At 35.2% G+C, this 27,877-nt stretch overlaps 1 pseudogene; it reads right to left on the bottom strand.

The window, feature by feature from the left end:
* Positions 1-14,356: 14,356 nt before the first annotated feature.
* The window catches only part of LOC141489412 (heterogeneous nuclear ribonucleoprotein K-like), a 46,323-nt pseudogene continuing 32,802 nt past the window's right edge, over positions 14,357-27,877 (bottom strand).

The following is a 27,877-nucleotide window of genomic DNA, read 5'->3' as shown; positions in this document are numbered from 1 at the left end:
ATAACTATTCATGACCTCAACACAACTCACACCATCAACTAGCACAATACAAATGCATTGGCAGACCAGGCTGCAGGAATGGGCCAGGATGTGGTGCCACATTTACTGCAAACTTCTAATAGCTCTCTATTATTTTGAAGATTAAAAATAAACTCAGCCCCATACAATTTGGCCCCAAACTACTTTTCCAACCTTATTATATTTTGTTCCCCTTCACATATGCTGAGGTCTAGACTACCTGACATTTCTAATTTATCTAATATATGGTGTTCCTTTTATCATCTTCACAAATTGTCCATTTTGCTGGTTTTCCTCGTGTTTACTTTGTAGAATATCTGATTTTCTTTTTAGTTCACTTCAAATTCCAACCTTTATATAGAACTTTTCCTTTTTATTTACCCATCTATCTGTGCATCTATATCTCCTTCCTTCCTTCCTTCCTTCCTTCCTTCCTTCCTTCCTTCCTTCCTTCCTTCCTTCCTTCCTTCCTTCCTTCCTTCCTTCCTTCCTTTCCTTCCTTCCTTCTTTCCTTCCTTTCTCTCTCTCTCTCTCTCTCTCTCTCTCTCTCTCTCTCTCTCTTTCTTTTTTTTTCATCTACCTCTCTATCTATATCCCTATACCCAGTGTAAGAAACTGGCCTAGTTGGCCAACTAGATTGTAAGATCCTCAAAGGCAGAGATTGTTTCATTTTTATCTTTATATAAACATAGTGCCTAATTATTGTTTGGTGCTTAATAACTGTTCATTGAATTATTGATTGATGACATAATATTTTATGTCATTTTAAATTACCTATAATTTCTATGAAAATCTTTGGTCTCCTCTCTACCTTTTTAATAATATTTTTGAAGTATATTTTCCAAAAAGGATATAGATAGATAATGAATGATAGATAATATTGATAGATTGATAGAGAATTTCTTAAGCACTTCCATTGTACTAGGTACTTTACCTATTATATCTATTTTTTAATAAGCAGTAATTATGGCAAATGAAAAACTCATAAAATAAGAGACACCTTGGTTAAGACACTTGCCTGAATTAATATAATGAGTTAATATTGGAAGAAAAAATAGGAACATAATTTTTTTTAACTGAAAATAGAGAATCTGGGCTAATTCCATATTTGGTTGCCACATTACCAAGTTGGCTGAAAGCAGATACTAGAAAATATATCAGAAAGTGTATTCTCTGGGGAATGCTTGTTTAGTGCGTTGCCAACCCTTGGCTGAAATATTTGGCAAAATAATAAGTATTCCATATCATGACATAAAGACACAAAGCTACATTGCATCACTGAGATTTTTTAAAATTATGACTGGTAACAATAAAAAGATAATAATTGAGTATTGAGATAAATTATTAGACATCAAGTATGTATTTCTTACTATAATACCTGTTAATCTCAAAGAGGATAAACCTGGGTAAATTGTGAAGATATCAAGTTTTATCTATAGTGCCCCCCCTTCATTTTTTGGTCACTTTTTTCTAAGGGTAACCTTGTCATGATACAGGCAACCCATGTTTTCATGCTGTTCCCTGTCTCCTCAAGGATTTAAACCTAAATCCTCTTATTCTAAATTCAGTACCATACTATCCTCTTATTTATCAGTTTTGAATCCCATTCTTTAAGGAGTCTTTGAAAGACTATGCTAAAGATGTGCTTTTTTTTAGTGGGTACCAGTTTAGTATGATCAGTAAGTTTATGAGAATTAATAAAATAATCTGCAGTTTATTGTAGAAATCACAACATCATGATTATTTAACTCACCAAATAAGAAATACTTACTGAACTGCTACTATGTGCTTGCTTTTGGATCAAGGGTGGTAAGAAAATGAGAAAAATAAAAAAGTTTTTGCTATTCAGAAGCTTCTCCAACATAGAAACAGTGACTGTATTATACTACAGCATGACTGGGAATTCTAAGTGCTTTAACAGGTAAAGGGGGGAAATATTTTTAGATGAATAGTAATTCAGATGTCAGGAGTTTACTTTCTAAAAGGGGCAGAAAACAACATAGGAACAAATGAGTGAAGTTTTTCTTTACATTAAAAAAAAATTAGTACACCATTAAGTGTTTCTACTAGATTTCTTTCTTTGAAGAAGAAATAATTTACATTATTTTACATCATTTTCCTCTTATTTTGTTTGAAATTAGCCAAAAAAAAATTCATTTAGAAATTTCTACTTGGATAACTTGCCATGTAACTCATCAAGATGTCTGAAAGTCAAACTCATCACCTTCCCTCCTCAGTAAACCCCTGCTCTCAACATCCTTTAGACTCCCCCTAAATCTATTTAATTAACAAGACCAATTGCTATCTCCATCCTCTCTTACCATTTTCACTGCTACCATTCTAGGTCAAGTCCTTAATAACACATGGACACTAGTAATAATCTCCTAACTGTTCTCCATTCCTCTAATCTCTTTGCCTCCAATTCATTTTAGAGACCAATGGTGCATCATAGAAATTTCTTTCATCATATATTTTTACTACTCAACAATGTCCAAAGTTCTCTTTCCAATAAAGTCCAATCAATAAAACCTGAAACTTAGGACAATCTATATCTGGTCCCAAATTATTTTGTTAGAATTTGAATCCTCTCTATCGGAAGTATAAGCCTGCCTATATTTCCTGCGTATGCTCATGACATTATTCTCTTCCTGAAAAGACCTCCCTACTCTTCAAAGACTAGTTTAGATTTTACCTCCTTTATGAAGTCCAAATTGATTTTTTTATATTTGTTACAATTTTGTTTATAATAATAATTAATAACAAATATAGAAACAATAACTTGGATTTATATAGCTCTTCAAAGTTTGCAAAGTGCTATGCATATATTATTTCATTTGATCCTCTAAATAATCCTATAAGATAAGTATATCATTTCCCTTCTTTTACAAAGAAGGAAACAGACTGGAAGAGGTTAAGTCATTTACTCATGGGCACCCAGTTAGTGGTGTCTGAGGCAGGATAGAAGCTCAGGTCTCACTGACTTTAAGTTCAACAAACTCACCTCACCCCTCCAATTTGGAATTTTCTTGGCACAGATACTGAAGTAGCTTACCATTTCCATCTTCAGAGCTTTTTATAGATGAGGAACTGAGGCAAATCAGGTTAAGTGATTTGCCCAGGGTCACATAACTAAGTGTCTGAAGGTGGATTTGAACTCACAAAGATATGACTTCCTGACTTTGGACCTAGTGCTTTGTGTGCAACATTTATGTTGCTACCAGTTGATTTGGTAACACTGATAGAAATCTGACCTCCTTATTATTCTATAGATTAAAAAATAAATAATGCATATGAGTTCCTCATGGCTATCACTAGGAAGCATTTCTCAAGGACAGGGTAAACACTAGACAGTATTCATGAAAATTGCAGATTCACTCCCTCATGCATTAATACATTGGCTCTCAACTTCCAGTACTCAGGGAAGTACAAGAAGGAACAGGGAATATTTGGTTAATTACTAGATTATCTAATCCAAATTAATAAATCTATTTGATTTCTTTTGTATATAAATATAACAAGCAATAGAACTCATTTCCTTGATTAATGAATGGAAGAAATTAGGAAAGCTTAGAGAATGCCTGTAGCACAGTAGACTCAAAGATCTGTATCTTTGCATATTGAATAGGAAGTTCAGGAAGGTATATTGAAAAACAAGGAAATTTTAAAAAAAGTTGGGGATCCTTCGATTTAGGTAGGGACTTACAGACTATAATAGCTGAATTAAAATGAAGTTTACACATAGGATTTAAACAAACAGAAAGGCAAAAAGAAAGGAAATATTCTATGAGTTACAATAATATTGGAAAAGCTACAAGTTTGTCGAGGTAATGGGGTTATGTTGACTTGCCCAAAGTCACACAACTATGTAAATATGAAGTATCTGAGGCCAGATTTAACTCAGGTTCTCCTTACTCTAGTGTCTGTGCTCTATCTACTGTGCCACCTAACTAGCTGCCTAACTAGCTATGCAAACATATAATTCTTGCTTCTTGACATACAATTTTTAAAAAATCATCTTTGATAGATGTCAGAGTATCCAGAAGTGTCCCTTTCTAATTTCCCCAGGTTTCTCTAAAAAAGATCTAGAAAATGCATCTGACCAAATTCTCACCAAGAAATTCAAGATACAAGGGCAGCTAGATGCTGCAGTGAATTGCCTTTGTAAAAACAAAAAAGAAATTCAAGACGAAGTGTGTCATTTTCCCAGGCCAAATTAGCACAGGAAAACAGACATGTCTGTGGATAGTAGGGGTCTGGCTAGCAACAGTGTGGATTCTTCTGGGTACAGGATGAAAAAAGCAAAGCATAGAGGATTTCTGACATGTTCAAGATGCAGGAACAGTGCAAACTAACAAATCTATTGCTCTCTGCTCAGTTCCATGTCACAGATCCAAGACTGAAGGTCTTAGAGTGAGTTCAAAGCAAGTTCAGAAGAAAGTAGCAGCCATTTGGTTTAGAACAAGGTCTTCTTTCCAGTTTGCAGCACAATCCCAGATGAAGGGGAGCAATCATAGCAGGAGTCTCAGGCAAAAGGGAGCCTGCAGCAATAATCTACTGGAATTTGAAGCGGTGCTGGAGCACAGGTGTATAGGAGTTCCCTACACTGCTAAAGCCACAGCAATTAACATTTAATTAATCATTGCAGATTCTAGTTATTTTTGTCTAGTCTGATCATTATCTGTAATGAAGCAAGAATCTGAGGAAACCTTCAGATGCTTGTTATTTCATTGTTTAAACTTATATAGCTGCCACTTAGCAACTGGGTCTTCCTTGATCTATCATTTTAATTACATAATCGACTCATTTAAAAGCAATTCTCCTTTTCTTCACTTATAGAAGTGAAAGAGGAACTTAGTGGTCACCTGGGAATTTTTATTACAAGGCATTTGTATGCTAGAAATAGAGTTTGAAATGTCTTTCTCCATGTATGATTTTGATCAATAAATCAACATTTCTTAAATTTCTACCAGGAGCAAGGCATTGTTCTAAGTCCTGACATATGAAGATGCATAAGCCATCAAGAAGTTTATATAATAGTGAGGGGATACAGCATGTACACAAATTGGTATAATATGAAGTTTATTGGAAAAGGGCTGTCCTTGGCATCATAAGATTATAGATCTAGAAATGTAAAGGACCTCAGAGGAAGCCCATCTAATCTAACCTTAACACTTTTCAGATATGGAAACTGAGACCCAAAGAGGTTAGAGAATATGTCCAAGGTCAAACAGGTAGAGAGAGTGAATGAGTCATAAGATAATTATATCATAGATTTATAGCAGAGACCTTAAGCACCAGTCAATCCCATCCCCTCCCTCATTTTACAGAGGAAACTGAGATCTTGACAAGTTGGTGACTTGGCTAAGGTCACACAGACAGTAATTAAGTCAGAGGATGTTGAATCAAATCCTAAGGGGTGCATCAACTGGATCTTCTAACCAATTTTATGAAGACTTCAGTTAACTTGATGAGATTACAGGCTGTGGTCCTGTAGGGTCCCCTGCTGAAAAGGTACATAGATCTCCTCTGGTTGATTAATATTGAATGGGACTACCTCCAAGATGAGTTGTGAAATGACTCTATCCATAGCCACCCACCTTTTTTTCTTCCTTCCCCCCCCATCTTCCTGGGCTTTATCTTACTTGTACTTTCAGATCTGAGGGCAATAAAGCAATAGTGAAAGAAGGGGGTAGGGGATAGGGTCTTCTTGCAATCCCTGTCCCACCACTCCAGAAGCAGAAAAGGGAAAATGTCAGGGGAAATACATGGTGAGCATCCTGTGCTTGCATAGGTGAGCTTAAAAGAGAAGTTCATGGACTTGGTTACTTTCTGTTTCTCTGTTTCCTTTTTTTTATGACCACAGATCAAAGGCTAGAATTCTGGTAAATGGACTTTCCATGGGAATTAATGGGTTCCCAAGAAATCCAGAGTTTCTGATTTTAAAAAATGTGGCATCAGTTTTTCTAGAGGGAGATAATTTCCTTATTAGGGTGCATGAAGAATGAAGTGACTCCTCTACAGAAGATCTTGGCCTGTAGCTAAAGCACTAAAGCCATGCCATCATGGATGGGTTGGGTAGCAAAAGATCAGAACCTTGTCAACTCTGATACTGCCAAGAATCACTGAAATAACCTGGTCCCAGGTGAATGGAGGTGTTTATTCAGCAATCACTCAAAGTGTCTTTACATTCTTTTATTTCCCCAGTTTTTGTGGGTCAATGGGTTTAAACGACTTGTCCAAGGTCACACAGCTGTGTAAGCAATCAAGTGTCTGAGACTAGATTTGAACTCAGGTCTTCCTGACTCTAGGCTGGTACTCTATTCACTGTGGTACCCAGCTGTCCCATGTCTTTACATTTTATAGGGATTTTAATAGGATATTTGAGTTCTCTGTCTTTCTATATTTGTTCAGGGACTCCAGTGAATCTTCCATGTCTTAAGAATTTTCTGTAATGGGTAAAATACAGACACTCAAATACCCACTAGCCATGTTGTATATTGGGTGCTTCTGGGGGAACTAGAAGTTCTTTTACACATTTTTGTGGAAGTCTAGATACAAGCCAAAACTAGAACTTCATTCAGGAGGTTTGTTTGCAGTTTCCAGGATAGGAACAAGAACAAAAGAGAGAAAATGAAAACTTTAATGTTAGACTAAATGCTCAAATTATTTCTGTGAATCCAAAGGAGATCTTGGGTCACAGACATATCTGTTGGAAGTAGTGAAAGACTCTTAAATCTTAGCTTAAATTCATAGAATGAGGGGATTAAACTATCTATCTTCTAAGATTCTTTCTATGATCCAATGATTTGAAGGGGGGAGAACTCACTTGTAATTGGAGAGATTAGGGAAAGATTTTGTTGATACTTTGAAAAAATAATAAGAATTCTGTGAAATATGGATTAAAAAGGAATGGATTTCAGATGTTAAGAATAGTTTGTGGAAATGTAGAGAGGCTAGAAATAGAATGTCAAGATCAAGTATAAACTAGTCTTACAGTTTGACTGGAATGAAGAGTGTGGAAACAAGAGTAATGAGAAATAATGCTGAAAATGTAGGTTAGAAGCAGAGTGTGGAAGCCATTAAATACACAAAAATGAAAAGTTGTATTTTATCATACTGAAAACATGGGGCCACTGAAGATAGAGGAGAAATGTTCATACCTGTACCTTAGAAAGTTTATTTTTGCAGTTGTGTGAAGGAGGAATTGGGGTAAGGGAGATCAATTAGGATGCCATGATAATAGTCTAGAGAGTATTAGGATGGTGACCACGTGAGTAGAGAGAGTTAGTTTGATTTCAGGGTAAATATTAAAGTAAAGTGGAAAAGACTTAGTAACTGATGAGATACCGAAGAACTGATATTGGTGGTGGCAGAAAAAAAAGGAGGGAAAGATCCAAAGATAAATCCAATATTATAATCTTGAGTGATGGAGAGGATAGATGATGGTTCCCCTACAACAGGTTTGGTGAAGTTGGGAAGTAGAGTGGGGTTGGGTGGGGGGAAGAGAATTAGTTCCATTTTTGAAAAATAGAACCTAAGATGTCAACAGGAAATTCACGTGGAGAAGTCCAAAATGGAGCTGGCTATGTGGAATTGCTATTAAGCAAAACCCAGTTTAGGGTTGGATACCTATGTTTGGTGTGATAAATAGACTATGGGAGTTGATATCATCAGTAAAGGAAAAGTGAAGATAAAATATGGAGAGCATGATTCAGGAGAAGAGACTGGGAAGGAGCTTTCCAGAAGGAGACCAGAAGAGAGAATTGTTACAAAAGTCAAGGGAAGGGGCAGCTAGGTGGTGGAAGTAGATAAAGCACCGGCCCAGGAGTCAGGAGTACTTAATGATTACCTAGCTGTGTGGCTTTAGGCAAGTCACTTGACCCCATCTGTCTTGCAAAAACCTTAAAAAAAAAGTCAAGGGAAAAAAGAATGTTTAGGAGGAGAGGTTGGTCAAAAATGTCAAAAACTGTAGAAGGTGCAAATAGACTGAGGACTGATCAAAGAACACTGGATTCATTAGTGAAGAGATCATTGGTAAGCCTAAGGGCAGTTTCAGTTGATGTTGGGGTCAGAAATCATGAGACTGTGGATCATAAGAGGGTGATGAGTAAATGAAGGTAGTGATTATTGACAACTATTTTCAGGAGTTTGACAATGAATGGAAGGAGATAGAATAATAATTTGAGGCAGTGTCAGAGTATTTGAGGGTTACTTGGTGGTACAATGGATACAATGCTGGACTTGAAATGAGGAAGACTCATCTTCCTGAGTTCAAATCTGGCTTCAGACACTTATTAACTTTATGACTCTGGGAAAGTCACTTAATCATGTTTTCTTTCTCTATCTCATTTTACAGATGAGAAAACTGAGGCAATGGCAAGCCACTCCAATGTCTTTGCCAAGAAAACTCCAAATGAGGATCATGAAGAGGCAGGGACAACTGAAATGACTGAACAACAATAGTGTTTGAAAGTATTTTAAGGCTGGGGGACACATGAGCATGTTTTAAAAAGAAAGAAGGCAGTAGATTTGGAGGAATTGGAGAAAGGAAAGAAAACAGAAATGAAACTGACAAGGCAAATTTATGGAAGATATTGGAAAGAATAGGGATCGATGACACAAATAGTCTGGTAAGAAGAGTCATTACTTTCTCAGAGACTGGAACATTAGAGGACTGGAAATGGTGGAAATGTAGAGCAATGCTGAGATGTGGGGCAAATAAATGAGTAAGCTTAGGACAGAAACCCTTAATTTTATTAGCAATGTTGAAAAGGTCTTCTTAGAGTGGGAAAAGCAAATTTCTCATTAAAAGGAAAATCTTTCCTTTCAAAAGGTATTTTAAATTGTATTCACAAGGAATTCCTTCATTAAGATCAGGATCCTGAAAAAAGTACTATAAAAGAATAAACTGTAATTCTATCTCAGGCCTAAAGACCATTTCCCTTGCCTGGAAAGTCCTCTTTCTTCACCGCTCTCTAAGAATTCCTTGTTCCTTCCAAAGTTCAGCTTAAGTGTTAGCTTCTATTTGAATACTCTGCTGGTTTGTCAAGCTATCCATAACCACAGTAAAATAACTAACCTTTATATAAGCATTTACTATGTACCAGAGCTTTACAGCTATTATTTCATTTGATCCTGTCAACAACCCTAGGAAAAAGGTACTATTATTATCTCTATCTAACAGTTAAGGAAACTGAGACAAAAAGAGGTTAAGTGACTTGCTAGTGTCTGAGACTGGATTTGAACTCAGTTCCTATTTGTATTTCTACACCTCCAAATCACTTTGTATTTATTTTATATCTCTATCTCTATCTCTATTTCTATCTCTATCTATCTATCTATCTATCTATCTATCTATCTATCTATCTGTATTGTCTTCTTTGATAGAATGTCAAGTCTTTGAAGTGAGGAGCTAGTTTATTTTTATTTTTGTATCACCACTGGTATATAGAGTTAAGCATTATTAAATACCTACAGAAAAGGTATTTAGGGGTGCTAAGTGGTTAGAAAACAACTGTGCAGTCAGGAGGACCTGAGTTGAAATCCGGCCTCAGACACTTGACTCTTACTAGCTGTGTGACCTTAGGCAAGTCATTTAACCCTGATTGCCTCACATGCCATCTCTGATGATTCATAACTGACCACTGGACCCAGATGGCTTAACTAGAGGAAAAAATGAAGCTGGTGATACAGCACAGCCCCCCTTCACTCAAATCCAATTCATGTGCTTGACATGGCATCACCTCCCTGTTGTCATGGTCTTGAGAATGAAGGACAAACATCAAGCATCAGATCACAGAGCAGGTATTTAATAAATACTTATTGATTGATTGATTAGCATTTACATTCTTTCTGAGTTAGGCATAAAAGCAATTGCTTTAAGTCTTTGTTTCTTTCTACTTAAGTACAACCAATGTCAAATACAATCTGAATTCATGAAAGTTACCTCCCTTGTAAGTGTTCCTTCCTTTTTTTTCCCTAGTCCTGTTTCTACTTTGTCTGTTCTGACCATGGATTGGTTGCCATGACATAACTGTGACTGATTGACTTTCAATCACAACTCTGGAAACAATGAAAAATAAATTATTTCCTCTACAATTTTGTTCATTAAAACAAAATAAACACGTGATGGCACTTCTTATTTTTTTAATCATTCAGTAAAAGCGTTGAACAATTGCTTCCTTGTGACGTTTAATTCTCCCCTCTTTCACAGGTCACATGATTTCCCCCTGGGGAACAAATGAAGTTGAACCATCTTTCATATTTGTAGAGCAAAGACACATAATTCCTCCCTTCTCAGAAGGTGGAGGAACTTACCTGAAAAGGTCATATTGAAAGGTGACTCAAATAGATGCTTTGTTGAATAAGAACATAAAAAACCAAGATGAATTTCTGGAGTAAAGTATCCCTGGGGCATTGTGACTTTACTGATTTACTGCTCACTGTCTATTGAACATTACAGTCACAAGGAAAGCAAATGTAGCCAACAGAAAAAAAAAGCATTGTAATCACCCAGGATCTTTTAAAGACTTTACCAGAAGAATTAGGAACTATAAGCATCAGTTAATTTGTGATGTTATTAATAAGGATACCACTAATAATGTCTTGTTGTAGGAGTACTATTCCAGATGAAGTAGCATGCTTAGAGGTATAGTTAAATCATTTCATCATTCTACTGATAGTCTTGTTTGTTTAAAAAATGCTAAGCTACTTTAGGTTTCTGAGTGAGTGAGTAGACATTGAAAAAATAAAACACAACAGGTAGTGTTTAGAGATCTAGATTATGGATTTGTTAATAGAACTACCAGTCTAGGAATCTTAAGGAGGTATCTTCTCCTTTCTATAGCTAATGGTCCTCTATCTACAAAAATAGTAAGAATATTGATTTCTCCATGGCTTCTCATCTCCATGAGCTTATAGGAGCATAGACAGAAAGGAACTTTAAAGTATATTAAGTCCAACTCTTTATTTTTGTAGATAAGGAAACTGAGGCCCAGAATAGGGAACTGACTTTCCTAAAATTACACAGGGTAGTGAGCTTCAGAGTCAAGATTAACTATTTCTGATGAACTTTAGTTTCTCCCTTCTGATCATCTATTTTCCTGCTTAATGTGTGTGTTACCATTAGAAGCTACCGTGGCAGGTGAAAGATGCAATGACTGAGGAAACAACAGTTCTCACTTCTGAGCATATTGATTTTTTAAGCAATGCATCCCAATTGCTTATCAAACCAGGACCAGATCCCTCATCTTTTGCACTAGACCCTGTATACAGGGAGAGAAAAACTGTAATACATTAAAAAAATTAATCAAATAAGACCAAATAATTTAAAGAAAACAATTAACCAGAATACAAAATTAGATCATTTGATTTCTAATTGAAGGAAAGATTAGGAACTTTTCAAGTTGGGACAGATAGAGTGAACAGATACAATTACCAGAAACCAGAAAAAAAGGTGTCCTCCTACCTATCAAATGTCTGTTTTCAATCAAAGGATCATGGGAAACCATAACTGGCCAATTCAGGGTCAGTTTTTAGATAAGACATGTGTTGCTTAAGATGTGTGATAGTGAAAAAATTTTCTGTATCTCTCTTCACCTCTGTCTGGGCCATCACCTAGGTCCTAAGCAACAGGTAGAGATGGTCCAGATTCCCATCTAAACCCTTTGTTCAGGCCTGTCCACCAAGCCTTTTCTCAGGGTGAAAGGACAGCCATGGACTCCTATAGCACTGTTACCTAGATATTGGGGTTGATCATAGCCACTCCCTAAAGAACTTTGGGTAGTTTATAAGTTTTACTTAGCATAAAGGTTAATGGGTTTCATGGGTGGAGTAAGAGATTTCAGCATTTCCTCTGACTAAAAAATTTTGGAATTCAGGACTTTTGTGATTGTAACATATTTTAATAAATTACTGTGTGATCTAAAAACATGACAAGAAAGTTCATATCATATATTTAATTTTCAAATAGTAAATATTTTAGAGGCCCAAATTTCAACATGTGGGTTTGACATTGAAAATATGGAAACCCCCCCAGGAGTCAATGGTGAGAGTGGGATGGGAGTGGTGCAAGAAATGGATTAGCTCTTTACAAATTGGCCTAACTTCTGTGGTCTGTGGAAAATGGATAGGGAATATTTCAAGCATTCTTATAAAGATCTCATGTTAATGTTAAGATCTCTTGGAACCATTTTCCTATATACCTTTCAAAAATATAAAATACCCAGAGATATGCTGGCCCTGGCTCCGATCAGCTAGGAAGAGCTGATTGTTTCACTTCAGCTTGAACGTTTACACCTTGGAAACTGACATACACACACAGATATGGGCTTAATTTACAATTTTGTTGATTAATTTATTATTTTGTTGATTATCTAAGTTTAAGAAAGTGTAGGAGAAAAATGCTATAGATACATATAAATCATCATGGATTCATTTCTTTCTCTTAGAGAGCCAGTTAAATATTTGCCAGTACAACACTAGAAACATCAGATTCTGGAGTATAATTATTGCTCATGTGACAATTTCTAGGATCATGGATCTAGAGAGGAAAGAAGCTCAAAGGTCATACCTAATACAAGTAGCAAAAGCTTTTGAATTTATATTCTTTGTCTCTGCTTACCATACCTATAGTTTTTTTTTGTTTCAGTTTTTTAAAGCATTTTATTTATTTTGACTTTTTTGTTTCAGTTTTTTGAAAAGACCATGAAGTAAGTAGAAGAGGTTTTCTCTTCACCTTCCATACCTCACTTCTTGGGCATTCAGTGTTGTAACCAGCAAAACAAAGAGGCAGATCTTTTAAAGAGTAAAATATCTTGTGTTTTGAGAAAATTCCAAAGTAGTTTGCAAATTAAAACCATAACAGCTAATGAAAAGCACAAGGCACCTTGTAATATAATTTGTGATAGGAAATGAAACCAGATTCTTTTTTTTTAAACAATGTCACTCATTCTTTGAACTGGGCACATCAAATTCAGAGTTGTGTGAGTTTATTTCTATTTGGAAGTGAAATTAAAACTTTTAGCTATTAATGCAAATGCCAAAAATATCACACAAAATATCCACAGGTACTTTTTTTTAAATCACTTTTTTTAATTGTTCACAAACATTTCCTACACAATCAAATATATAACAGAAAAATGGTATGTCTTTCTTTCAATTCTGCATACAATGGAAAAACAAGTGTGTGTGTATATATTTATTCATAATATGTGTGTATGTACATGTACATATACAAATATATTTACAAAGTTTAACATGTGGACACCAGGCAAGATGACATGTAAGGAATTCTCTAAAAATAATCAGAATTTATTTAGTTTCATTTTTTTAACCAAGTGTTTTTCTGTTTCCTAATCATGCTTCAGGTGTGTGTGTACCTATACCAATTTATGGTACTGCTCCTAGCTTGGTTGTTCTCCACAATCATGAATATAGAAAGTTGTGCTGTGAGCAGGGGCAAGTGTTTGCAAAAACCAACTTGTTGCTTGAATGAATGTGATGCAATTCTTTCCCAAGCAAAGGACTTTCAAGTCATCAACTTGCTACAAGGACTATTTGTTTATTATATGCTCAAGACAATATTCCTATAACTACAGAGGAGCTGAAAATCAAATTTAGTGTTTAATTAGTGCTGTTTTTGACTAGGTGAAAAGATTTATCCATTTGAGATATAATGTCTTTTAAAAATGACTATCAAAAATATATCACTGAATTTATTTTGAAAAAATCATAAGACCTTTCTTACAAAAGAACATTACAGGGGTGGCTAGGTGGCATAGTGGATGAAGCATTGGCCTTGGAGTCAGGAGTACCTGGGTTCAAATCTGATCTCAGACACTTAACAATTACCTAGCTGTGTGGCCTTGGGCAAGCCACTTAACCCCATTTGCCTCACACACACACACAAAAAGAACATTACTTTCTGCACACTACTCTGAATGGATGTCAGAGATATATGGCATTAATTGACTGATTAATTGATATTCTTCCCTGTTCCCCCCCACCCTCAAAATTAAGTGATCACAAAGCAAGGTATTCAAAATAATTATAGGAGGTATACACACCTATACATATTTTACCACCAACAATGAACAAAAATAAAATCCACTCTGTTGCTGTTTTAAAATTTTAAAGTTAATTTTGCACTTCCTCCCACTATAAGAAACTAAAGCATTACACCTGGTAAACAGCAATGATTTTACTACACCTCAAATACACAACAGCTATGAAATAGAATAATGTTGAATTTTTAAACAGAAGCAGATACAAAAATGCAGGACTTCTTTAGTTCTTTACCAGTCTTAGAAAACTTTACAGATTACTGTTTCACACTGCATTAGAATACTTCAATATCTGCATGTTGCTTCATATTGTTTTGTAGCAAACATTGTGCATTCTGAATTTGGTCCTGTGTTCTTGTAATGTTCATATTTCGATCCTCAGATCCTTCCAAAGATTCATCAGTTTTAATTGATATTCTAGAAGCAAGATGTAGTTGTTTGATTTACTGATCACCTTTGTCAATAATAGATTCAGATAAATCTTGTGCTGTAATAATAGGTTCACCAAGATCACCATATGAGCCATGGTCCCCTGCAAAGAATTAATCACATTCAGAAGCAACATCTGGTTCATAAGCATCTTCCATTTGGAAAGACTCCATGTATCTATTGCAGAGCCCCAGGTCTCATCAGCACTCATCAAAACAGTCACTAGGTCTTCCTCTTTTGCCATAAGTCATAAGCTTTCTTCCTCTAGGTGGTAGTGATGGAAGAGGAAAATTTCAAACTCTGCTACCACCCCTGCCACTACATCCAGGAGAAAGTATGGGGGGGGCCTCTGTGAGGACCTATGTTATCACAATCTCTTCTTGATATGGGCAGAATATGTCCACTACTGCCTGGGGACATTTTATAAAAACTTCACTGCATAGGAAATCCTATAGGATATGCTTGTTAATCATCAAACATCATTGTGAAACCACCATAGTCATAGATTTTATCATAGAAATTAGGGTTATAGGGTTATATATGCCCTTTGATAAGAGACTCATATATAAGATCCAGTCTGATCTTTATGTACTCCATAACGCTATGAAACTTTATACTGATAAGAATTCTATCCATGGAATGAGGACAGCATTCCTGGAAAAACTTGATATTCTTTGAGTGTTGTATTGTAGTTTTTTTTTTATTTTAGCACCTTTGACCCTACTAATTCCTCCTACCAGTAATGGATCAACAATCTCAACTCAAAGCCAAAGTCATTTTTTTTTTAGGTTTTTGCAAGGCAGATGGGGTTAAGTGGCTTGACCAAGGCCACACAGCTAGGAAATTATTAAGTGTCTGAGACCAGATTTGAGCCCAGGTGCTCCTGATTCCAGGGCAGGTGCTTTATCCACTGTACCACCTAGCTGCCCCCCCAAAGTCATTTTTTTATAGACTTGGTAATTTAAGCATTCTACAGTATCAGATTTGAGTGGGAGCCAGCTGGTTGCAGTAGAGGTCATGACAACTGCAGGCCCTCTTCCAAAGCAGGGATGATTTTCTTCAGAATTTCTCTATTTGTTTCATTTTCTGTACTTATACTCAGTATGGCCTCAGGCCTCTATTGTCTAGAACAGAAATACAGGCAATGTGGTCTGTACAAAGTACAGCTATATTTTGACCTCCTTTCCCAATCACTGCTCCAGCATTCTTGCTTTGAAGCAAAATCTCAGTTCAACCATCTTGTCAATGTTTCTGGATCCTTTGAAGGTCAGGTCTTCCTCCAAATCTTCAGCAAGGAGCTTCTCAAATTCACCATTGATTTCATTAGTGGGAAAGGTTTCTTCTGGATATTCAGTCTTTATTTCTCAGATTAAATGGGTAGACAATTGCTAAAGGTTGCTTTCTCTTCTACTCTATCAATGCTCAGTCAGTCTGAGTTAGAGAATGAGTTTACCTCCCTCATTGCCTGCTCCCCCTTCTTCTCTAAAATAGATTCTTTATTTTATTAAAGTAACTGAGAAATCTCAGGTAAAGTGTGATTACCTCAATTGGTAAATCAGCATACCTTTAATTGGAAAAATTGACAAGACATCTGGAATAGGGAGTTTACTTCAGAATGGCATAGGACCTTTCATTTCTGAATCTAAGACATTTTACATAAACCAAAGCTTTTTTCTCTTGAAAACCTCCTGTGGGAATGGCAATTTCCTTCCTTCCTTCCTTCCTTCCTTCCTTCCTTCCTTCCTTCCTTCCTTCCTTCCTTCCTTCCTTCCTTCCTTCCTTCCTTCCTTCTTTCCTTCCTTTTTCTTTCTCTCTCTTACAAAATAGGGTAAAAAAACAAACATAATCAATCTTACTTCTAGTCCACAATTCTTTTCTTATTTTTTTTCCTATTAAAGTCACTTTTGTTAAGTTGATGAAACACTGGAAATAAAATCTCGGACTATCTTCATTTACTTGATTGTCATCATTGTGGATATTGTATTTCTGCTTATTCACTCCATAAGCACTTCAAACAGATTTTCCCAAGTTTCTCTAAATTCCTCATACTTGTCATTTTTAGTGGATGACAACATTTCATAACATTCAAATGCAACAAAATAAATTAAAAGGTTGCGAAAGGGAAGCAACTCTGAGTAATTGAAATACCAAAAATGGCTTCAGAATAGAGAATTAGAAACATACGTCCCTCCTTTCATCAGGGATGTGGGGATTTCAGGTTCAGTTGCTCCGTCAGTAGTTTTTCCTTAATTATTTTTATTTGTGAGAAGGGAGGGTTCAAATCCAGAGTGGGAGTAGGGTCATCGGGAAATGACTGTTATAAAAAAATTTTAAGAGAAAAAAAAACTGATGTCATTTCTTAGGCTATTAATCACCTCATTATAATTTAACTTTTAAATTTAGCAATTTGATTTGTTTGCAATTTAATAAACTTTATAAACCATAAATGATTCTAAAAATATAGGCATATTTCTTTCTCTCTTTCTCTTTCTCTTTTTTTCATGGACTCAATCTAATTACTGATGAAATAAGAAGTTTACCCTGCCTCATTTCAAACTTGAGTGGCTTCATCCCTTCTTCGGCAGCAAATCTCTTCACCCCCCCACCCCCATCTCCCCATCAACAGAGATTTTAAATTTGTACACTCATTGCAAAAATGATATCTTGGAGTCTCTTCAAGATAAATGATTCTATAAGGAAAAGAAAAGGGATTAAAACAATATAATACGCCTTGTAGAAGAAAACTTCTGGTTAATCATTTAATTATCATTATTTCAAAAAAGCCCCCTCCCCAGTTATATTTGTATTCTAGGCCATTGTATTCTAGAGAATTAATTAAAATATAATCACAGAATCAAAGACCTTTAAAACCTGGTCTGCAAGAGACCCAAAGACCATCTAATCTAACCCTCTCATTTTGATTATTGAAGTCTAGGATTTGCTGATTTGCCTAGAATCATGGAGGATTTGATAAAAAAAAATCATAAGATAATATCATAAGATAATAACCTTCTCTGAGCTATTGTAAATCCTTTTTGTATATCTGGATGAAAGAGTAGATAAAAGAAACCACTGAAACATTTGCCAAAAAAGACAACAATGAAACAAATCTACTTCAATTCTTTTAATTATTTTGTTTAGAATGCATACTCACAAGTACTGAAAGAGCTTAAACCAAAATAGTCAGAATCAACAGGAAAAAAAAACTTAAAAAAATATTCTGTTCTTTATATACAAGGATAATACTATTAACCAGAAGTTTACTGGTAAATATTTACAACCATCTCTCAAATTTTACAATATATATATATATATATATATATATATATATATATATGTATATGTATATATATACATACATATATTCATATCCAGACATATACCTCTAGTATGATCTTTTTCATTGATTTATTAAGTCTGGATGATCAACAAATAATAAATTAAACCCTGATTTGTGTTTTGATAAGTACATAAATCAATTAATCTTCCCCAGAAGATATATCTCACACATATTCCTGTTGTGAAACCATCATCGGTAGAACATGAGTTTTATAAGAAACAGTGTATTGGGTGTGGGATGTCTGTGTGTGTTTGTGTGTGTGTGTTTCGAAATGTTATCTAAGTATTCTCCATTCTAACTGACTTCTGCAGAAATATACCTTATGATTTGTAGGATATAGTAGTTAGGTGAATAGGCCATAGTAGTTAGCATCTGGGGTTATTGATGAACAGAGGACTTTGAATGAAAGTGTTTATGGAGCCCTTTTATCCTTTGAAAACAGCAGTGGCCAGTTGGTTCAATAAAACTCATTACTGAGGGAGTAGCTATATTTAGAGACAGGATCAAGAGGACTAGTATTTCTTGGCTATGATAAATAAAAGTCTGAGGCCAGATATTTTGACACAGCCAAGAAGTGATTTTTTTTTTGGAGGCAAATGGAGTTAAGTGGCTTGCCCAAAGCCACACAGCTAGGTAATTATTAAGTGTTTGAGACTGGATTTGAACCCAGGTACTCCTGACTCCAGGGCCGGTGCTCTATCCACTGCGCCACCTAGCTACCCCCAAGTGAAATTATTTTAAAAAATACTTAAATTTCAAAACTGATATGAAGGTATTAATGAATTATATGTGTCCATGAAAATTGAAGGAAGTATTTCATCTCATACATTCCTAAAATACCCAACTTGAAGGTTTGATGTCTTAGGGGTAGTTTAATAGCCAAGCAGAGAATGACTAGACTACTGAAAGAGATAAGACAAACATGAGGACAGGTCAAGTAGAGCAAAGATCCTCAAACTTTTTGGTCTTAGGACCAAATTATATTCTTAAAAATTGTTGTTGTTGGTGGCTTCTCATTTCAGACTCTCCATGACCCCACTGGGATTTTGTTGGCAAAGATACTAGCATGGTTTGCCATTTCCTTCCCTAGCTCATTTGATAGAAAGTGTTCACAAATTTATTCAGGTAGTAAATAGCTGAGGCTGAATCTGAACTCAAATCTATCTCCAGGCCTGGAACTCTATCCACTGTGCCACCTACTTATCCTAAAAAATTTACTGAGGGAAAAACGTTTTAAAAATTATTGAAGGCCCACAAAAACTTGTGTCTGTGTGAATTATGTTTATTGAGATTTACTGGATTTGAAATTGAAATGATTAATCTAAGAACAGTTTTGACCTCATAGATACCCTGAAGTGGTCTCAGGGACCCTTAGGGATCCTCAGACCACACTTTGAAAACCACTGATATAAAGTCTTTTGGAAGGCACAGAAATATAGCAAGTAATTTTTATACTTGGAACAATGTCAAAAAACAAAGCAATGGGAGGCTAGGTGGCGCAGTGGATAGAGCACCGGCCCTGGAGTCAGGAGTACCTGGGTTCAAATCCGGTCTCAGACACTTAATAATTACCTAGCTGTGTGGCCTTGAGCAAGCCACTTAACCCCATTTGCCTTGCAAAAAAACCTAAAAAACAAAACAAAAAAAAAGCAAAATCAAAAAACCTACACCCAAGACAAACATCAGGAAGTTAGTCCTCAAGATGAAAAGAATGTTATTTTATGCATAGATACCAAAACTCCTGGATAATTTGAGACTATTCCTCTGAACACTGAGGCTGGTGGTAAAGTCTGGGTTCTTTGATGTTAGTCCCTCATTCTCAAAAAGACAGGGAGGTGATGTCATGACGAGCACATGAATTGGATTTGAGTGAGGGGGTACTGTACTAAGCCTCACTTTCTCTTCCAGAGTCATCTGAGTTCAGTGGCTAGATAAGGATCAGGAAGACTAGAGATGGTCCTGCATGAGAGACAATCAGGGTTAAATGACTTGCTCAAGGTCACTCAACTAGTTAGTGTCAAGAGTCTGAGGAAGAAATATAAATAAATAAATTTTTAAAAGAGTCTGAGGCAGGTTTCAAACTTCCATCCTCCTGACTCAAAAGTCACTGCTCTATCCACTGCACCTGGGGTTCTTTGAGGTGATTGGGGTATGGTGAGGACCAATCGACTTAGGAAAAGGAAACCCACCATGTTATTTCTTCCTATTTGATTTTTTTTTTCAGAGTATTATTGCACTTGGAATCAAGACCTGAGTTTGAATCTTGTCTCAGACATCTATTCTGTATGACCCTTGCAAAGTAATTTAACTTCTCTTGGTGCCATTTTCCTCATCTACAAAATGGTGATGATGATAATAACATCTACCTTATTGTGTTGTGAAAATCAATTGGAGTAACATAGGTAGGGTTCTTAAGAAAGCTAGGAGAAGCAGTGGATAGAGTGGGCTCAGAATCAGTAAGATTTATGTTCCTGAGTTCAAATCTGGCATCACTTATTTGCTGTGTGGCACCAGTAAGTCACTTAACACTGTTTGATTCAGTTTCTGCATGTCAAAAGAGCTGGTCAAAGAAATAGTATCTATCTCGAGTATCTATGCCAAGAAAATCCCAAGCTGGGGTCTTGAAGCATCAGACAGAACTAAAATGATTGAACAACAAAAATGTTAAGTGCTTGACAAACCTTAAAGTTGTATATGACATGACTATACATTTTTAACCAATATCAAATAGCTTGCTTTCTCAATGAGGGATAGGGAGTGGGAAGAAAGGAGAGAAATTGGAACTCAAAGTTTTAAGAATGAATGTTAAATTTTTTTTTTCTGAATGTAGCCAGGGAAAATAAAATATATATTTAAAAAGGCTAGTAGCAAAAATCTTCAGATTTGCCCTGTGTATTTATATTTCATTTCACTTATAATTCTAAGGATATAATGTATATGTATATATAAAATCAGGCATACAGAAGGAAAAGTCCACAATTTTCTCAAGTGATTATGAAATATTCATTTTAAAAAATTTCCATTAATTTGTGAAATTTCACTCAAAGATCTGCAACTTGATTTAAATGATTGAATTTGTCTCTCTTAGGTAATTAATTATTTTTGAGTTGCAAGTGAGAGATTTTAAAAATATACATATATTTATATTTTCAGACTTTAATAAATACTAAGTAAAATGAGCATTTCTATGAATAGTCAGAGACATAAAGAACAATGTGCATAAGACTGCAGTTCAGATTACATTCATTTGTAAATTATAATTCTTCCAGAAAGAAAAGTTTATTTCTATCCTATAAGAAATGACTTTCTTGCCACTGGATTTCAAATTCATTTAATCAGCAATCCAAGATTATTTCCATCATTTGTAGCAACCCACACAAACTGAGACTATATAAAGACAAATATATTCTTTGTGTGGATGATGCCTACAGCCTCATTTGTGGAGAGCTGACAGGCAATGTGAAACAGAAACATGCCCAATGAGACTCAGTAGGAAATGTCACTTGAATTAGATCTCCAGAAATTAGCAGCTCTGGTTATTTGAACCCATGAATGTGTAGAAAAACTGGGTGTTTCCCCACATTATGACTGTTGCTTTTCCCATAAACATTTGCAAATGCTTATACAACTTTTATTATTTAGCTTGGAAAATGAGTTCTTAAAAAAAGGGTATTCCCACTTGTGCAAACTCAGCCTTCAGATGATTTTTTCACTGGAAAGCTGATTTCATTGTGTAATCCATATTTGGTTATTTCCTCTTTGCTTAGGTCAGGTTTCCTGGATGTTACAGTTGTCTTCTCTAAGCATATTGCTATATGGGATAAGCACTGAGTCTCTATTTTTTCTCCCCCCCCCTTCCTTATGGTCACAAATCACATCTGCATCCTTTAATTTTGAACCCAGTCCAAATGTGGTTAATTTAGTTAAACAGTCAACTCTAAACTTTACAGGGAAAGGGATGGGTCACTTTTACTATTGACTGTGTCTGGGATCCCCTGTATGTTTTGAGAAGAATATTTCTTGGAATCTGACTATGCATATTATCAGAAGGACCAAGATGTAGGAGTACCTAAGAAATATGATGTAGGATTTATTTTAAATTTTCTTTTTGACCTATTTGATACTCTGACTTTTTTTAAAGATGTGATATAGCAGAAAGAATGTTTGATTGTAACCAGAGGACCATATCTGATCCCTAATCTGATACCAAAATGATTTAGTTCCCTAGTTAACATTATTTTTAAAGTTAATTATTATGACTCTGGTTTAGACTTGGTGCCCTCTAAAGTTTTTTCCAGATTTGAACCTATGATCCTCTAGTATTCTGAGATGCTATGTATTGAGGTTTTGTAGTTATGAAGGTGCTATTTAAGTTGAGGTGGTATAGTATTCTATAGAACTGTTGCTAATAAATCCTTCAAAGAATTCTCTAATTAAGTGAAAGAGTCATATAAAGAAACTGAAATTATTCTGAATATTATATTTTGAATTTTCTCAATTTTTTTTTAGAGTTGATAACCACATTGTTGGGAAAATTCATTGAACTTCAGGGACCCTCTTCTACCATATACCTATTATATGATCTTCTGCCACTCATTTAGCATTGATATCCATGACAGATGAATTTGATAAAATAATATTTTAGATTTGAAAGAGACATCAGGAATCTAGTCTAATCCCTCATTTTTATAGGTGAAGAAACTGAGGCCCAGAGAGGTTAATGAACTTGCCTAAGATCATAGAGGAAAGTAGAATTGAGAGTCAAACTCATTTTTTGACTACCAATTCAGGGCTCTTTTTATACCACATTTTAGTGACTGAGAAAATATTTATTAATAATACACACACATATCTATCTATCTATCTATCTATCTATCTATCTAATAAGCCAGTATTTGTTTAAGTTAAATTGGAACAGATAGGGAAAAATTATTTGTAAGCTAATTACTATAACTGTTTTTTCATAATAATTGAAATAATAAATAAAATAGAAATATTCATTTTAATTAATAATTAAATCTAATTTATATTTAAATTAAATTAAAATTAATAGTTTTTTATTATTTCATTAATTTAATTAATATTTCAGGTACACATGTGAAATCATCTTTTTATTAAACTAAGTTATGGAAATGCTTGTTTTATTCCATAAATTAGAAATAAAATAAAAAATTTTTTAAATCACTCAAAGAAAAAATGATTGAAAAATACCAGCTAAAATGATTTTTAAAAACCCTTTGGTCATTCATCAAACAACCCAAATCCTAATCTGGAAGGAAGATTTTTGCAAGGATGAAAAAGTTATTTAGCTTGGACTCAATTTCTAAATTTCATAGGTTTCTGATACAGAATAGTAATGTGCAGACTTACCTTCAAATCCCTAGAAAATTCATTAAGGAATCCCTCTGTCTCTTTCCTTTCCTCTCCCTCTCTCCTTATTCCCCCCCCCCTTTCCTCTCTCCCCCCCACACCCCGTTTCTTTCTGTCTTTGTTCTCTAGAAATAGAAAACATGAGTGAAGGCACAAATAGGGACATTTCTGTGAATCTGAAATGGCACATGACAAGGAAAATAAGGGGATGGATTTTACTAAAGCAGAGAATGTGTGTAGGAAGACTAGGGATGTCTGAGGATGTATAGGGAAGACAAATAGAAAAGGAGACTGGGAACTAAGGCAAAGAATCTCATGTTATTCAGAATTGTGAATTACCTTTTCTTCAGGCACTAATGGAGAATTAAGATATTTTCTTTTTTTCAACTTTTTAACATTTTTGTTTAAAGTTTTGAGCTCCAAATTATATTCCTTCCTCCCTTCTATTGCCCCCTGCCTTGCTGAGTTGGTAAACAATCAGATATAGTTTATACAGGTCTAATCATGTAAAACATTTCCATATAAGTCATTTTGTATAAGAAGATTCAAATAAAAGAAAAATTGAAAGAAAAAAAAAGTGAGAAATGGCATGCTACAATTTATATTCAGAGAAAATCAGTTCTTTCTCCAGAGTCAGATGGTATAGTCCTTTGGGATTGTCTTGGATCATTATATGGTTGAGAATAGCAGTCATTCACAATTCTTCATCAAACAGTATAGCTCTTACTATGTACTATGTTCTACTGGTTCTATTCACTTCACTATGCAATCATTCATATGTCTTTCTAGGTTTTTCTGAGATTAATATTGCATTACAATCATATACTAAGAAGGCAGCGTTTACTTCCATCTAAAGTAAAGTACAAGTGAAGCTTAGAAAGATGCAGGATGGGGGCAGCTAGGTGGCACAGTGGATAAAGCACTGGCCTTGGAGTCTGGAGTACCTGGGTTCAAATCCGGTCTCAGACACTTAATAATTACCTAGCTGTGTGGCCCTGGACAAGCCACTTAACCCCGTTTGCCTTGCAAAAACCTAAAAAAAAAGATGCAGGACTCTTGACTCAGTAAAAAGACAGATGAATTTCAGTTTTATATATATATATATATATATAGTATCATATATTATATATATATACAATATCTTATGCTATACAGATATACAGTATCTTATATTATACAGTATATAAACTATATTATACAGTATATATACTGTATATTACACAGTAACAATCCAATGTGCTTTTTTTTAGATTTTTTTCAAGGCAATGGGGTTAAGTGGCTTGCCCAAGGTCACATGGCTAGGTAATTTTTTTTTTAGGTTTTTGCAAGGCAAACGGGGTTAAGTGGCTTGCCCAGGGCCACACAGCTAGGTAATTATTAAGTGTCTGAGATCGGATTTGAACCCAGGTACTCCCGACTCCAAGGCCAGTGCTTTATCCACTGTGCCACCTAGCCACCCCTTCCAATGCGCTTTTTATGATGCCCTGAAGGCTATTTATGGACAAAGATTAATAGTGCATCTCAACTACTCAGTGCTGATGGAGTCCATTAATTAGTGATAGGGACACAATCCTAGAGAGATGGGCTGAATGCTTCCATAGTGTTCTTAATAGACCATCAGCAATGAATGCAGAAATCACTGACCATTTACCTTAAGTTGAAGTCAATCAGTCCCATAGATGAAGAAGGGGTTCTGAATGCCATTATGTTCCTTTCTTGTGGCATCTAGTGCTGATTCTATTCCAGGGGAGATCTATTAGATGGGGAGTTCATTGCTTATACAAAAGCTGACGAAATTTGCCAGGTTATATGTCATGAAGAGGTTAACCCCCCAAATTCAAGGCTACCTCCATCACCCATCTCTATAAGGGTAAAGGGAATAGATTGCCCTGTGATAATCACAGAGATGTTTCTCTCTTAGCCATTGCTGGTAAGCTTCTTGTCAGAATCCTCCTCAATAGGCTGATCCTTCACCTAGAAGATGTCACCTCCCTTAGCATAGAGTGGCTTCAGAAAAGGGTTGAGGAACAGTTGATATGGTATTATGGGACACCTCAGAAAAATACCAAGAACAGAACATAAGTCTGCATACAACTTTTTTTTAATTCTGACCAAGGCCTTAGATGCTGTCAGTCATGAGGATTTATGGAAAATTGTGTCAAATTTTGGTTGCCTGGAGAAGTTCACCAGTATTGTCCATCAATTTCATGACAACATATTTGCCTGGGTTCTGGATAATGGATGATGCCACATGTTATTTCCTAGTCACCCCTGGAGTGACTCAAGGCCATGTTCTTACTTCCATGCTTTTTAGTAAGATGTTTTCAGTCAAATTATCAAATGCTTTCATTGAGGATGAATACAGCATCAAGGTCAACTCCTGCACTGATGGTAAATTCTTCAACTTAAAGAAGCTGCAAGCCAAGACCAAAGTGGAGGGCGTGTTGGTGCATGATATTCTTTGTAGATGACTACATTCAATAATATAGCCTCTGAAGTTGAGATGCAACAAAGTGTGGATGGATTGTCTGCAGCTTGTGCTGATTTTGGTCTAACAACACCAAGAAAACACAGATGCTCCATCAGCCCTATGTGGAACCATTGGTTACAGGAAATAGAGAAGTTCTGAATATTGTGGTCAAGTTCATTTACCTTGTTCTTTTCAGGGACGTACACATTGAGAATGAGATTGACACAGGCATTGCTGGAACTAGCTCAATGTTGGGGAGGCTCCAAAAGAAAGTTTGGGAAAGAATTTTGACTCAGTTCTCTAAACATTTGAAAAATGAGGCCTTTATCAGATATACTTGTAAAATTTTCCACCAGTTTTCTGGGGTTTTTTTTAGGTTTTTGTGAGGCAAATGGGGTTAAGTGGCTTGCCAAGGTCACACAACTAGGTAATTATTAAATGTCTGAGGTCAGATTTGAACTCAGGTACTCCTGACTCCAAGGCCATTGCTCTATCCACTGAGCCACCAGCCACCTCATTTTTCTTATAATTTTAGTTGCATTATTTTTGTTTGTACAATAATTTAAAATTTTATTTAATTAAAATTATATATTTTTCTTTTGAAAAGCTATTTCTTCTTTCTTCCTAAAATCTTCCCATATCCATAAATCTGACATATAAACTGTTTAATGCTCCCTTAATATTCTTATAGTATAACCCTTTATGTGTAAATCATATATCCATTTTCACCATATCTTGGTATATGGTATGAGATATTGGTCTATATCTAGTTTTCACCATACTGTTTTCCTAGCAGTTTTTGTCAATGAGTTTTTGTTCCAAAAATTTGGATTTGGGGATTTATCAAAAATTATGATGGTCATTTACTATAATGTAATTTGTACCTAATCTATTCCAATGATATAGTTTCCACTCTATATCTTAGCTATAACTAGATTATTTTGATAATTTCTACTTTACAATACAGCTTGAGATCTGGTAGAGGTCAACCATCTTCTTTTGCATTTTTTCATTGATTCATTTGATACCTTTGAACTTTTGTTCTTCCAGATGAATTTGTTGATTTTTTTAACTTAATAAAATAACTTTTTGATAATTTGATTGATATGGCACTGAACAAATAAGTTAATTTAGGTAGAACTGTCATTTTTTTATTTTGGTTCTCCTCCTCATGAGCAATTAGTATTTTTCCAATTATTTAGATCTATCTTTATTTGTGTGAAAGGTTTTATAGTTGTATTCCTATTTCTGGGTTTGACTTGGCAGGTATAAACATAAATATTTTATATCATCTATAGTCATTTTAAATGGAATTTCTCTTTTTCTTGCTGATGGACTTTGTTGATAATATATAGAAATGCTAATAATTTATATGTTTATTTTGTATTCTGCAACTTTTCTAAAGTTAATAATTTCAAATTGCTTTTAGTTGATTTGCTAAGATTTTCTAGTATCATATTATCTGAAGAGAATTATATTATCTGGCAATTTTATTTCCTCATTACCTATCCTAATTCCTTTCATTTTTTTCTTCATTTCTATATTTAACATTTTTAGTACTATATTAAATGATGGCAATGATAAAGGACAGCTTTGCTTCACCCCGATAGTATTGGAAAGACTTCTAATTTGTTTTTTCACAATTTTTCTTCTACTTCTCTAATTCGCTTTTTAAAATGCAATTCTATGAATTCTTTTTTGCCCTTGAGACAAAATGAAATTTTTCTTTGCATTTCACATGTATCCAATTTGACAGTATTTTCCTCTTCTAAGTTTATACCTCAATCCTTTCTGTGTCAAGTTCTTTTGTTGTCGTTGTTGTTCGTTTTTTTGCCTGTTTCTGTGCCTTGGTACTTTTATGCTAAAGCTGGTTCTGGTCCTGCATTGTCTGGGTTTTGTACTGGAGCTCAGGGTCTTACCTGATGGAGGCTAGATTTCCTTTTTGGCTTGTACTGGGGGATGAGACCTGCCTATTGACATCTCCTGGGTATGGTTAGCTGCTGGCCTGCCCCCAAGAATGTGGCCTTGCTATTGGATTGCTATGTTAATACAGTCTTTCTGGTGGCTGGCCTTGAGGGTCTCTTTGCTGAAACATCAAAGGGATGACCAGCCCCAGGATAGGGCTTCACTACTGGTCAGCAATGGGATCAAGGTCTTCACTTGTACTGGAGTAGGGTCTTTGGTGTG

Source organism: Macrotis lagotis, chromosome 5, assembly GCF_037893015.1.
Source record: "Macrotis lagotis isolate mMagLag1 chromosome 5, bilby.v1.9.chrom.fasta, whole genome shotgun sequence".
Lineage (NCBI taxonomy): Eukaryota > Metazoa > Chordata > Mammalia > Peramelemorphia > Peramelidae > Macrotis > Macrotis lagotis.
Note: the sequence above shows the minus strand (reverse complement) of the source record. Positions and strands in the feature narration are given on the sequence as shown.